The following is a 13,435-nucleotide window of genomic DNA, read 5'->3' on the forward strand; positions in this document are numbered from 1 at the left end:
TTTCAGGGAATGTAAAATCTCTAGTCAAAATCAGCGATTTTGTAAAGCTTCTGAATTTAATCCCGATTATAAAAAAATACATATTTCATGCATCGAAGTTTAAAAACACGAATTCAAAAATTTAAGATAAAAATGCATATCTTGCAAAATACAAAATGATAACATTTGTTTATGTAACATCTGCAGGCTTTTGTCTTTTTTATTGAGTTTTTTAAACGAAAAAAATTACTATTTTTCAAATTCCCTGAATTAACTGAAATTCTTATTATTTCAAACTGTAGATAAATTCATAATTATTTCAGGGAATGTAAAATCTCTAGACAAAATCAGCGATTTTATAAAACTTCTGAATTTAATCCCGATTATAAAAAAATACACATTTCATGCATCGAAGTTTAAAAACACAAATTCAAAAATTTAAGATCAAAATGCATATCTTGCAAAATACAAAATGATAACATTTGTTTATGTAACATCTGTAGGCTTTTGTCTTTTTTATTGAGTTTTTTTAACGAAAAAAATTACTATTTTACAAATTCCCCGAATAAATGAAATTCTTAATATTTCAATCTGTAAATAGATTCATAATTATTTCAGGGAATGTAAAATCTCTAGTCAAAATCAGCGAATACATAAAACTTTTAAATTGAAAAACCGATTATAAAAACATACACATTTCATGCATCGAAGTTTAAAAACACGGTTAAAACAATTTAAGATAAAAAAGCAAATATTGCAAGAATATTCCTGATCTTTTTGGGAGACACATAAGTATATTATTAAGAATACACGATTGGAGCTATTCACTATCGAAGAAGTATTAAACGAGTCAAATTTTACAAACATGATTGCAAATGGATAATTGCAACATTTGCAGATTTCAAATGTATGCATTTTATAAAAGGTTAATTAAAATGCGTCAGTCCTTCCTATCCTATTATTTAAGCAAGTTTGAATATATATAGTTACATTTTCTTATAGTACACGCTAAATAAAACATTAGACATCATCGATTCGTGTGAAAAATCTTGTTATCAAGGCTGAATTAAAATATTGGCTGATACAATAAGGACAGTTTAGCATAGAATATATTATGTATAAGAAAATGCCTGTTTCAAGTCAGGAATATTGCAGTTGTTGTCCATTCGTTTGATGTGTTTCGGCTTTTGATTTTGCCATTTGATAAGGGGCTTCGACCGTTTGAATTTTCCTAGGAGTTCAGTATTTTTGTGATTTTACTTTTTATTTCATTTATTCTTAAATATGCTGCCGGTGAATATATCGATATGCAAAAACATATTATCATCATCGGTCTATTTGTCCTTGAATTTTTATTCACTACAAACTGCTCAGAGTCTGAATTGACCAGTTTTTGTGCTCGAACAGTAAAATCGAGCACACATTTTACTCGACTTGTCTTGACATTGTCTCGGCTGTACTTAACTGTACTCGACTAGGTCTCGACGTTTGTTAATTAGTCTGATTCAGTACTTGATGATCTTTGTGTAGTCTAAAATGGTCTTGACCAAGGCTCGACCTGTCTCAACCTGTCTCGACCTGTCTTGACTAGTCTTGACCCTCAAATTTAGTTTTGACTGGTGTAAATCAGCCCATCTAACTAAAGTAAATATTGATCTTACAAAATTCAAGTTTATTAGGGAGTTTGATTTATTGCTGTGAAATGAAAGAATTTAATTTTACAATAAGTAAAAATAAAATTTATTTTAAAAATTTAGATAGGCATCTTTAATTTTTTTATAACTGTTTCAAATCAACTTGAATTTTCATCAAACTATGCAGCTATCTTAGATATATATTAAGCTTACTGAATCCCATGTCATTCAGTTTTTTGTTGTATTGCTTTAAAATTTAAGAAATAAAGTAATCTTGGTAAAAAAAAAGCTAGGATTTGCAATTTCGGACAAAATAGAGTTCATCATAGTACACTTTGATTTTTTTAAAAACTTTTTCAAATCAACTTAGATTTTCATCAATTTATGCAGCTATTTTAGATATATATTAAGCTTACTGAATCTCAGGTCATCTTGATTTTTGTTGAACTGCTGTCAAATTTAAGATTTAAATTAATCTAGGTAAAAAAAGCTGAAATTTGCAGTTCGAACAAAATAGAGATAGTACACTTTAAATTTTTTCATACCTTTTTCAAATCAACTTGGATTTTAATCAAACTATGCAGCTGTCTCAGATATATATTAAGCTTACTGAATCCCATGTCACTTTGTTTTTTGTTGTATTGCTGTCGAATTCAAGAATCAAATTAATCTCTGTCAAAAAAGCTAGAATTTGCAGTTCGAACAAAATAGAGATAGTACACTTTAATTTTTTTAATAACTTTTTAACATCAACTTGGATTTTAATCAAACTATGCAGCTGTCTCAGATATATATTAAGCTTACTGAATCCCAGGTCACTTTGTTTTTTGTTGTATTGCTGTCAAATTCAAGAATCAAATTAATCTCTGTCAAAAAAGCTAGAATTTGCAGTTCGACCAAAATAGAGATAGTACACTTTATTTTTTTTAATAACTTTTTCAAATCAACTTGGATTTTCATCAAACTATGCAGCTGTCTTAGATACATATTAAGCTTACTGAATGCCAGGTCATTTTGTTTTTTGTTGTACTGTTGTTAAATTTAAGAATTGAATTAATCTAGGTCAAAAAAGCTAGAATTTGCAGTTCGAACAAAATAGAGATAGTACACTTTATTTTTTTTAATAACTTTTTCAAATCAACTTGGATTTTCATCAAACTATGCAGCTGTCTTAGATACATATTAAGCTTACTGAATGCCAGGTCATTTTGTTTTTTGTTGTACTGTTGTTAAATTTAAAAATTGAATTAATCTAGGTAAAAAAAGCTAGAATTTGCAGTTCGAACAAAATAGAGATAGTACACTTTAATTTTTTTAATAACTTTTTCAAATCAACTAACATGTTTAACCCCGCCACATTATTTATGTATGTGCCTGTCCCAAGTCAGGAGCCTGTAATTAAGTGGTTGTCGTTTGTTTATGTGTTACATATTTGTTTTTCGTTCATTTTTTTTTTACATAAATAAGGCCGTTAGTTTTCTCGTTTGAATTGTTTTACATTGTCTAATCGGGGCCTTTTATAGCTCACTATGCGGTATGGGCTATTTGCTCATTGTTGAAGGCCTTACGGTAACCTATAGTTGTTAATGTTTGTGTTGTTTTGGTCTTTTGTGGATAGTTGTCTCATTGGCAATCATACCACATCTTCTTTTTTATATTAGATTTTCATCAAACTATACAACTATCTTTGCAATATATTGATCTTACTGTATCATAGATTGTCATAAAGTTTGGTGTATTTCTGTCTAATTTAAGAATTTAATTAATCTAGGTCAAAAAGCTACAATATTAAAAATATGCCTGTACGAAAAAATCCAGGCGTCTTTTACACGGATTCCAGGCGGATATTTTAGAGGGAATCCGTTTAATGTCCACTTTTACACGAAGAATCTTTCTTCCAGGCGGGTTACGGGCGGAATAGAGCCGAAATATGCAAATTTATCCGCCTGTCTTAGGAGGAAAAATTTCCGTCTAATTAAAAGGAAAAATGTTTTTCTCAAAAATATATCCGCCTAAAGAGACGGAAAATATATCCGCCTAAAGAGACGGAAAATATATCCGCCTAATGAAACGGAAAATATATCCACCTTCGAAAAAAAATCCGCCTTAGAATATGAAAAAAAATCCGCCTTAAGAATATGAAAAAATTCTGTCTTCAATGAAAGAATTTTTTCATTCCAAAGATTCAGGTTTTTACCACTGCCATGCCTTCTTGCGAAGAAAAACTAGGCCTTCATACAATAAAATGCAAAAAATGTTATCAAACTTGATCGAATTTATTTAAGCAACTACAAATTACTATACATGTATGTATAATTTTGACATTTTTAGTTCTTCACAATTTCTTCATTTTCAGTTATTAGTCATATTTTTAAGGGTTTTTCAGTGTTCTTTGAATATAAATTATTATCACAAGTTCCTGAATTTATTTCGTGCATAACTGATTTGCTCTGTAACAGCATCATTGATATGACCATCTTGCATGGATCTGTTGTGTTTTGTGCACCAAGCAGTAACATAACCTGAAAAAAAGAGGACATAAATTAAAATTACCATGCATTATTGGTTTAACTAAAAGGAATTTGACAAATTTCTCTATGTTATACAGGTAAATTGTGAGCTGCCTAAGTAGGTGGGGTTTTCCTTCATTTTGACATATTGACCTGAATTTACTATTTTTACCATATATCATTCAATATACATATTACAACAGAAACATCTAAAACTTGAAATTATAAGATTAAACTATGAAAAATAAGATGTTAAGCATGTTTTAAAGAGTAATTATATTTTAAGAAAAAAATCCTTGTAAAATCAAGGGCAGATAATTATAATGAATTTACTATGACCTGTTTTGGGGATTTTCTCAATAAAATAAGACCTGTGGGCTGTAACCCCTGTTTTCAATTTGCTAATTTTAAAGATATATATCATGTTTATATCAAAAAAATATTACAGATGGTTTACAACTTTTGATTTTTTTCAAATTTGTTAAAAGTCCAATATGTGCAAAAGTTACTTAAAAAGCATTCATAAGGATTTCTTTCATATAAAACTACTTACTCCAAGTCTGATTGAATGTGTCCATTCTTCAGTCCTATCAGAAAACAATTTTCTTTTGTTTCACCAGTTCTGAAATATAAAAAAAATTGTCTTATTACAATTAAACAAAATAATTATTACATATACTGTGCATGAAGTGTATAGGTTATTCTTTACTTTGATTAGTACATGTAGTATTGGTCTTTTATTTTACTTTAACATCATAGGCCCGCATTTACATGTACAAAATGTTTGTCTTGCCATTTTAAAAATCTTAAATTTGATCCATAATCATGATAATTGAGTACATATGTACTAAATTTTAAAAGATAACACTTTATGATTTTTCGGAATAGATGTCTATTATATATATTTAATTATTACAGTCATACAACAGATCTCCAATTTTGCTATCAAATAATATCATATAAAAGAGATTGTCTTAAAGATATAAGTCTTGTGTCATACACAAATACCACAGTAATTATGAACATGATGTAATTATGCAAAAATTGAATGGTCTTATATAGTTATTTTCTTGATCCTACATGGTACTTATATATATATATGTCACAAGTTATTTGAAGGAAATAGCAGTTTCATAATATTCAAAAAGGTTGAAATACTTATATTCATAATTTCAACTTACCAGAAGATTCAATCCAAAATATATGAAAACATCAATCTTCACAAATCCAACAGTCATGTCATCAGAAGAATATATACATCTGCACTTTTTAATGTTAATAGACTACTTTGGCTCTTTTTAGTCCACAACTCTACATCCATGGTAAAATTCATATTTTGGTCAAGATAAATATTTAAGACATCTTTTCTTGTAATGTCTGCAATTAGTTCAAATTTTGAATCTGACCTGAGTGTTGGGGTTATTTTGGGAGTTGTTTGATTCCTTGAAATGTTTCCCTAATCATTATACTATTAATTACCTAAATCTTAAATATTTGATTTATAATAATAAATAAATAATATTCACCAATTTTTATCTATTATTTTTATATTTTGGACTGTAGCAATTTAAGAGAAATGTACAAAGCAATGTGGTCTCCTTCATAAGGCCCCAACTCTTGAGTGTGTACATATCATTTCCTGTCCATTTCACAGAGGCAAATGGAAAACAGATGGGGGACCTACATAACATTTCTATCACTAACTGATAAGAAAGAGACTGCATGGAAATACTATTTGTGTATTATCATGATTATTACTTAATTAAATAGAGATACACTTAATAATTAATTGTACTTGAAAATAAATTAATTTAACCTGCAATTCCTATGTTGGAAAATTCAAAAACAAGTTATTGTTATCACTGTTAGTGAAATAAGTATATATATTCTAGTCACTTTTTATATGTTTAAATGTATATAAATAGCAACACATAACATAAAGTTATAAATTACCTAACAATGCTATCACAATTTGAATTTAATTGAATTTAATATGCCATCTTTAAGACTCTTTAAATATAAAAATATTAAATATGTTGGATTTCAGGGGGGTACAAATACTGGCTTTATGGCCCAAATAATCACCATGCATGCACTCTCTCATCAGTAATGATACATTTTCATTTGAAAAAAAAATTAAAAGAACAATTCTGCCTCAAAAGTTAGAAAAAATTTCTAAGTACAATTCCCGCCTGATAAATTTGAACAAAATCTTTTAAGTCCAATTTCCTCCTAACAAACTTGAACAAATATACTAAGTCCAGCACTCCGTCTATGATATTTCTTTTACAAAAGAAATCCTGTTAACTCAACAGGAAAGTAGTAAATATTTCGCCTAAGGTCTTTGATACTTCAGGCGGATTTTTTTCAATATTCCATGTCCGCCTTAATTCCGTCTATAAGTCTTAATTTTTAGGTGGATTCCGCCTGGGTTCCTGCTATTTTTAAGCGGAATCCTCCTAATATTCTCATACGGGTATCTTTCCTTATAACTTGGGGAAAAGTATATATAAAATAGTTTTATAATTCTTTTAATGTTTTATTCCTTGTGATATATATTATATAAATATATCAAAAAGGGATGAAACATTAAAGAAATGATTAAAATAGTTCTTCTGATTTGTGGTGATTTATAAAGCAATACCTTCTGCTTGGGGCAAACTTATTAAAAGATCACATCTACCAGAGAGTTTTAAATTCTAAATAACATTTATTCAAAGTTGCAACATCCTGTTAAATCTAAATCGCAAGGCTTTTTTTAATTCACTAGATAAGTAAATCACGAGGGTAAGAAAAGTAGGGCTTTCTTTTTACCTGTAAAACTCACGTGTACTGATGTAATTAAACCATGTACAGTGCCATGTCATTTAATTTGACAAAACAAATATTTTAAGATAATTTTTGTTATAACATAAAAAAATAGTGTTAATTTTGTTGAAGCTGATTTGAAAAAATTATGAAATCTTAAAAAAGACACCTATTTTTTTGTTAAATCAAAAATTTAATATCATTTAATATATGAGGAAAGATATATTTCTTATATCGTAGCGAATTGCAAATCCTAGCTTTTTTTTTACCAAGATTACTTAATTCTTAAATTTTACAGCAATACAACAACAAACTAAATGGCATGGAATTCAGTAAGCTTAATATATATCTAAGATAGCTGCATAGTTTGATGAAAATCCAAGTTGATTTGAAAAAGTTATAAAAAAAGATTAAAGATGCCTATCTAAATTTATATAATATTTTTTATTTTTACCTATTGTAAAATAAATTTTTTTTCATTTCACAGCAATAAATCAAACAACTTATTAGTTTGAATTTTGTAAGATCAATATTTAATTTAGTTAGATAAGCTAATTTACACCAGTAAAAACTAAATTTGAAGGTCAAGACTAATTGAGACAGGTCGAGACTGGTTGCAATTGAGACTGAGTCGAGACTAGTCGAGACAGGTCGAGACTAGTCAAGACAGGTCGAGACAGGTCGAGACTAGTCAAGACAGGTCGAGACAGGTCCAGCCTTGGTCAAGTCCATTTCAGACTTCACAAAGGTCATCAAGTACTGAATCAGACTAAGTAAGTAAAGTCGAGACCTGGTCGAGTACACTTAAGTACAGTTAAGTACAGTCGAGATAATGTCGAGACTGGTCGAGTAAAATGTGTGTTTGATTTTACTGGTCGAGCACAAAAACTGGTCAATTCAGACTCTGAGCAGTTTGTAGTGATTCTATTTTGAATAGGTTACGGAAGTGAATACGGAGAAATATATGTTTCTTACCTGTAGGTATTGAAAAGGCAAAATTATTTACAGATAGAATAGTCAAAAGACAAGACAGATATCTGTACATGTTGTTCGCTGTTTGGTCTGTATGAAATTTGTTATTCTGTATTTCATTGGGTTTTTTTCTGAACTATACATGACTTATCGATAAACAATATCTTCATCAACATTATATAGAATTAATTTCATAACAGTGTGGTCGATGGTAAAACGTTTGTAGGTTGTAACTCGTTTGTCAACGGCTATGATTTTATGCTCACCCAGTCTGTCAGAGGCCTTCCAGTGGGGATTGAAATATTCACTTGTTACACATTTCGATACATAAAATGAAACTTTCATTTTACAAAGCTTTCATGGAATTTGTTTTAAAAATTTGTTATATCATCACATACAACCGTGTAATAATAATGTTCAGAGATGATATTATTTAATAATAATAAAAAAAATAGGTTTATCCATTGTAAAAAAAACCTATTAAGTTGATGGGGTTAATTCACAAAATATCTCATTGATTAAGAGCACAACTACTTCTACGGTGTGATCATTTAAGAATGGCCTACTATTTATTCAATGCATATACACGTGGGTTTTGTTTGTGAAGAGTTCTGGATAATTAAAAAATCATTTAATTTCTTTGTTTAATACCATAAAACGATTCATTCATTCAGATATTTGTCACTTTGCCTTATCTTCAAGTCCAGTACAATTTCTCACGTTTCTTACAAAACTCATATTCTTGTGATGTATTCTTTTGTTGAAGAATGAATGTTGCACCTTTTTTTTTTCGTGTTTTTTTTGTGTGTGTCTCGTTGCGTATAAGGCAAACTGAGTACCTCTTTATTCATATTTAAAAACATACGAGATGGCATCAATGAAAATTCATGACACAAAAATAACAAAATAATTTCAAGTTTCCTATATACAATTTGTCTAACATTTTACCAATACATTCACGTAAATTCAAATTTCAAAGTTTAATCCAAATAGCTTTTTGACTTTCCAATAACTTGCAAGTACGCAGATAGGGCAGAAGTATATTCTGTCTATATTTTCTATTTGCACAACTTTTGAAGGTGAATTATGCACTCGTTTTTGAATAAAACTAAGACCAGATAAAAGTTTAAAGATGTATTAATTCGACAACCGCAGTTGTTAAATCGCTTTGACGTCCGCAAAAAGATGATCAATCAACACATAGATATAGGAAGATGTGGTATGATTGCCAATGAGACAACTCTCCTTCCAAGTAATAATTCATAAAATTAAACCATTATAGGTCAAGGTACGACCTGCAACACGGAGCCTTGGCTCACACCGAACAGCAAGCTATAGAGGGCCCCAAAAACTACTAGTGTAAAACCATTCAAACGGGAAAACCAACGAGAAACGAAAAACACATATGAACTACATAAACAGACGACAACATGCATTGTAACTTTTAAAGCCAATTAAGTAAAAAAATAATCTGAAAGAACGTGCGATATCATATTAGGAAAATTGATGGTCAAACCATAACAAAAATCAAGTAAAGAAGTTTAAGTATTGATTTCAACCTTTATAGCTTGCTTTTCGGTATCTTCGGTGTGAGCCAAGGCTCCGTGTTGAATGCCATTTTTATTTATATTCAAATCACAAAGGTTATTCCTGATTAGTATTTTTAATTATTTTATTTAGGCGTTAAGAACCTTTGGTGACCTCACAGTTTAAATTTCTATAATAAGTACGTCGTGAGCAGTGGGCATTACAGACGAACGTTCACTTAATTTCCCCCAGTCAATGAATGGCTGTAGCTACACTGTTATGAATTTCATTCTATTTTTCATTCAAAAACATAAATCTATTTTAATAATTTTTCTTCTTACGTTTGATTACTTGAAAAATCCGTCAAAATTGGAAACAAAAGTTTTTGGTACATTGGTACAATGGAACGTTATTGCTTACAAATTCACAAGAAAACGTGAATAGGTAAAATCAAGGCAGTAAAACAGTTCTAGAGTTAAAATTTACAGCTATCACTTTGTAAAGAATAATACACACGAGGTGAGCATCTGTCTAGTGAAATTTAGTATTAAAATTTATCTCCAAGGTTGCGAAGCACTGTTATCTTATCAAAACCAAAAATAGAACAGTCACTTTAGCAAAGAAAAAATAGCCTTTTAATGTTCCAACACAATGTCACTAAACTTTGACAATGTCATTTACACTGTTCAAGCATCACTGCTCATCAAACCTTGTACAAAAGAAATGCTAATTTGACCCTATTGAAAATGTGTTATGCCTTATGAGTTCATATAAACGATAATCAGTAAGCTTTTATTAAAATTGTTTCACATATACTAGTAAGTAACTATTTGATTTAAATGATAAATGTATGTCCAGTATATAGTTTCTATAAATCGTAGTTGCCCAGCAATTCTCGTTACGCATACAATAAGCATGGTGTGTTGACTTGTGAACAACTTCCTTGTTGAGAACATTCAAAACACTAAATAAACATGACGATTTTCTTAGATTTCCAATAGTAAGAAAAACTTTCCAGGTAAAACAGTCTTGGTATACTACTCTGCTGATCTCTCAAAAATTGTATATTAAATAGAAGTCTGAATTTTTAAAACTTAAATGTGCAGCAGCTGTGAAAGTCAAACCATGATTTTAAAAGCCGTGAAAATGTCTTCACCACTGTGGTCTCTGGTTGATTTTGTTTTCACCATCTCTGTTTATTTGTTTTACTATTTTTAGGTATGGGTTCGTATCACTGGATACTCTGTAGATATGGAGTATCCCACCGCTGCCACCAATGTAATAACTGGCTAAACGGGTGTCTTGTTACTTTGCTACCACCACCTGTGTTTACAGGTACACAGGAACCTTAATAGACTAGAATAAGCTAGTCTAAAACAGAGAATGGTTTAAACGCGGGTGTACTTTATATTCGGAAGGGATAGGGGTTTTAATCAGGTTAAAGGGATCAAAACACCTCACTATATTTAATCTCAAGAATCAAACGTATAAATACATAAATAGGGGGAGGAGATGAAAATTGTAAGGGGATATTCAAATACGCTCTAGTCTGTGGAAATGAACACACTCCTGTCGTGTAGTTTATAAAACAGATTATCTCTGTAACTTAGAGGCAGAACCTCTGAATAATTGACATATAAATATATGTATAATATTACTGTCTGACGATCAAATAGTCTCTGGTCTAGGCATAGTAAGAGGATATATTCTCCCATGAGACAGTGTTATGACACCAACAACCAGAGACCATACTGGACTATTATCGTGTAAGTTTACTGACAAATACACAAGATATTTACGAGCATAATTGTGTTATTAAACGTAAAGCATTTCATATAATTATATAAGTATCACAGAGAAACAAATTACAGTTTTAACAACTTTTCAGAATATATTTCCAACTATGTATCCAGTTATTTTGCCACAGTGTTCAACCAACTACCTAATAATTTATATATATAATATCTATGTTTTAAATATAGCTATTATCTTCTAATAAATTATACATTGAAAACCACAGTACTTTGTTATACTATCTAATAGACTTCAGCCTCCTGGAGTAAATACAGAAAGACAAACAGCAATCGCTGAGATTGAGAGTAGTTAAACAGTGAAGTTTAGTTATTCTATCTTCCTACCATTCTTTGCTTAACAAATATACAGGATTTATAGTACGGTGACCGAGTAAGGAAAAGTCGCTTATTTAAGGAGTTTAATTGTCATTCGGACTATATGACTATAAATCACACTATTAGTAGTTCAAAGGTTAAGGTTAACATTTTGACTTGTCGTCAAAAAATCGTACGGTGCAATTTTCGTAAAATGGACTTTGAAGTATGTTAGTTTACTTGAACGAAAAATCAACTTAGAAAAGTTTTGAGGTCTACATTATAAAAGAACATACGTGTTATGATTTCTGTTGTTATATACATTGTTGTTACACCTTATTTTAACGATTTAAAATAAGTTTAGCAAAATTAATCCGTTATTAAAGAGTTTATATGTAAAAGATTACCACTACGAATATTATGCATTTAATAGAGTATGTATCAATTTAATTTCTTCTTTATTTTTTAACGCAAAATGTAAAATAATTAACATTTATATGATATTTCATACCTTTATTAATCAATAATATTAAATTCATTTACCTCAGACGCATATTTCAGCAATTCAAGCCAGACACAAGTCATAATGCTCACATGACGGAGCTATTTGAAGATACATATAAGCAATGGGGGTATGCTGTATCACTTACATTCCAATACTAAGGTGTTTTCCTTGAAGCAGTAGACATTTTGCTTTCAAATGTTAGTGCAGAACGAGAGGGAAATGATCAATTCCTTCAGATCGTCATCCCAAATGTATCCTTATAATTTGTGTAACCAAACGTACCAATTACTGAAGGTGGATGCCAGTTTACAAACTAGATATGCTTCAACTTTCTGAGAATTTTTCAGATGGCTACTTTGCTTTAAGACAGACTCCTGGACATTTTAACGGTACATGGCCCGACATGGCAACATAAAAGACCATTTGGCCAAATGTAGAGATGATGTTACCGTAGAACATGTTCTGTCGCACCCTGTAGGTCCCATTCGAATTTCCTTTTTTTCAAGACGGCACAATGAGAAAATCATGCAAGTCTGATTTGTTGAAGCAATAAGAATCTGAAGTCTCTAGTGCACTTTCCTTACCTTCCTTTGTACTATCTCTCTCAACTTTCATTAGAGATGGTATGACATTGGTTCAATGTATTGATATTAAGCTTCCACCAAAGTGAATTAGATTATTGAGGGGAGAAGTATTCCTGACTGCAAAAATATCCCCTATGATTCCACCTGATGTGAAATTGCCAAAGGCATTGATACCAATACTGTTAATGGCTGTCGTAACTTGTTTAGCACCCAATAGGAGACCTAGGTCGATACTCACTGCCTTAAACTTTGACACGAAGTTAAGAGAAATAGGAAAGACCGGAAGAACAATCATACGGACCCCTTATACAAATGTGATTGGTCTGTGTGTTCACTACATTAAATATATGACACATTCAAGCGAGTTGTGATTGCAGATGGGGAACATTAGCAGTGTAAAGGATGGGCGGAGATTTTCACCTATTCAGTAACTATATGTCTGTTTTCCCCAACAATTTGTTAAAAACTATTAACTGCTGTACATGCAGTTACCAGATGAGACACATCTTTGTCTCTGTTTGGAGTAGGTAAACACACTGTTTAAAAGATTTTGAAGGACACGCACGACTATTTCAGTGGTTTTTTTTTTTTTAGATTTTCGATAATATTGACAAAGATAAACCCCCTGCTTGGGCATAAACGTTAATTTCAAAGCTCTATGATAAGAAAACTCTCTTTAAAACTTGCCACCAGTAAAGATGTAAATTGATTCGGGTCACCTCCCTGTGAGGAGGCAGTGAAACAGCATGTTTCACGTACTTCGTTTCCAACTAAAAATTTGAACCGCATTACATATGCTAAACCTCTA

The 13,435-nt window shown here is 30.5% G+C and overlaps 1 protein-coding gene and 1 long non-coding RNA gene across 2 annotated transcripts in view; both read right to left on the reverse strand.

Moving 5' to 3' along the window:
• Window positions 1-13,435, reverse strand: part of LOC139514647 (uncharacterized) — a 369,289-nt gene that overhangs the window by 190,951 nt on the left and 164,903 nt on the right. The gene's annotated exons all lie outside the window — the stretch shown is intronic.
• On the reverse strand, window positions 3,869-6,404 carry LOC139517724 (uncharacterized). The gene is made up of 3 exons (XR_011663191.1): window positions 5,305-6,404; window positions 4,677-4,745; window positions 3,869-4,135 (listed from the first exon to the last, which is right to left on the reverse strand). It is a non-coding gene; the product is annotated as an uncharacterized lncRNA (long non-coding RNA).

This window comes from Mytilus edulis, chromosome 3 (genome assembly GCF_963676685.1).
Source record: "Mytilus edulis chromosome 3, xbMytEdul2.2, whole genome shotgun sequence".
NCBI classification, from domain to species: domain Eukaryota; kingdom Metazoa; phylum Mollusca; class Bivalvia; order Mytilida; family Mytilidae; genus Mytilus; species Mytilus edulis.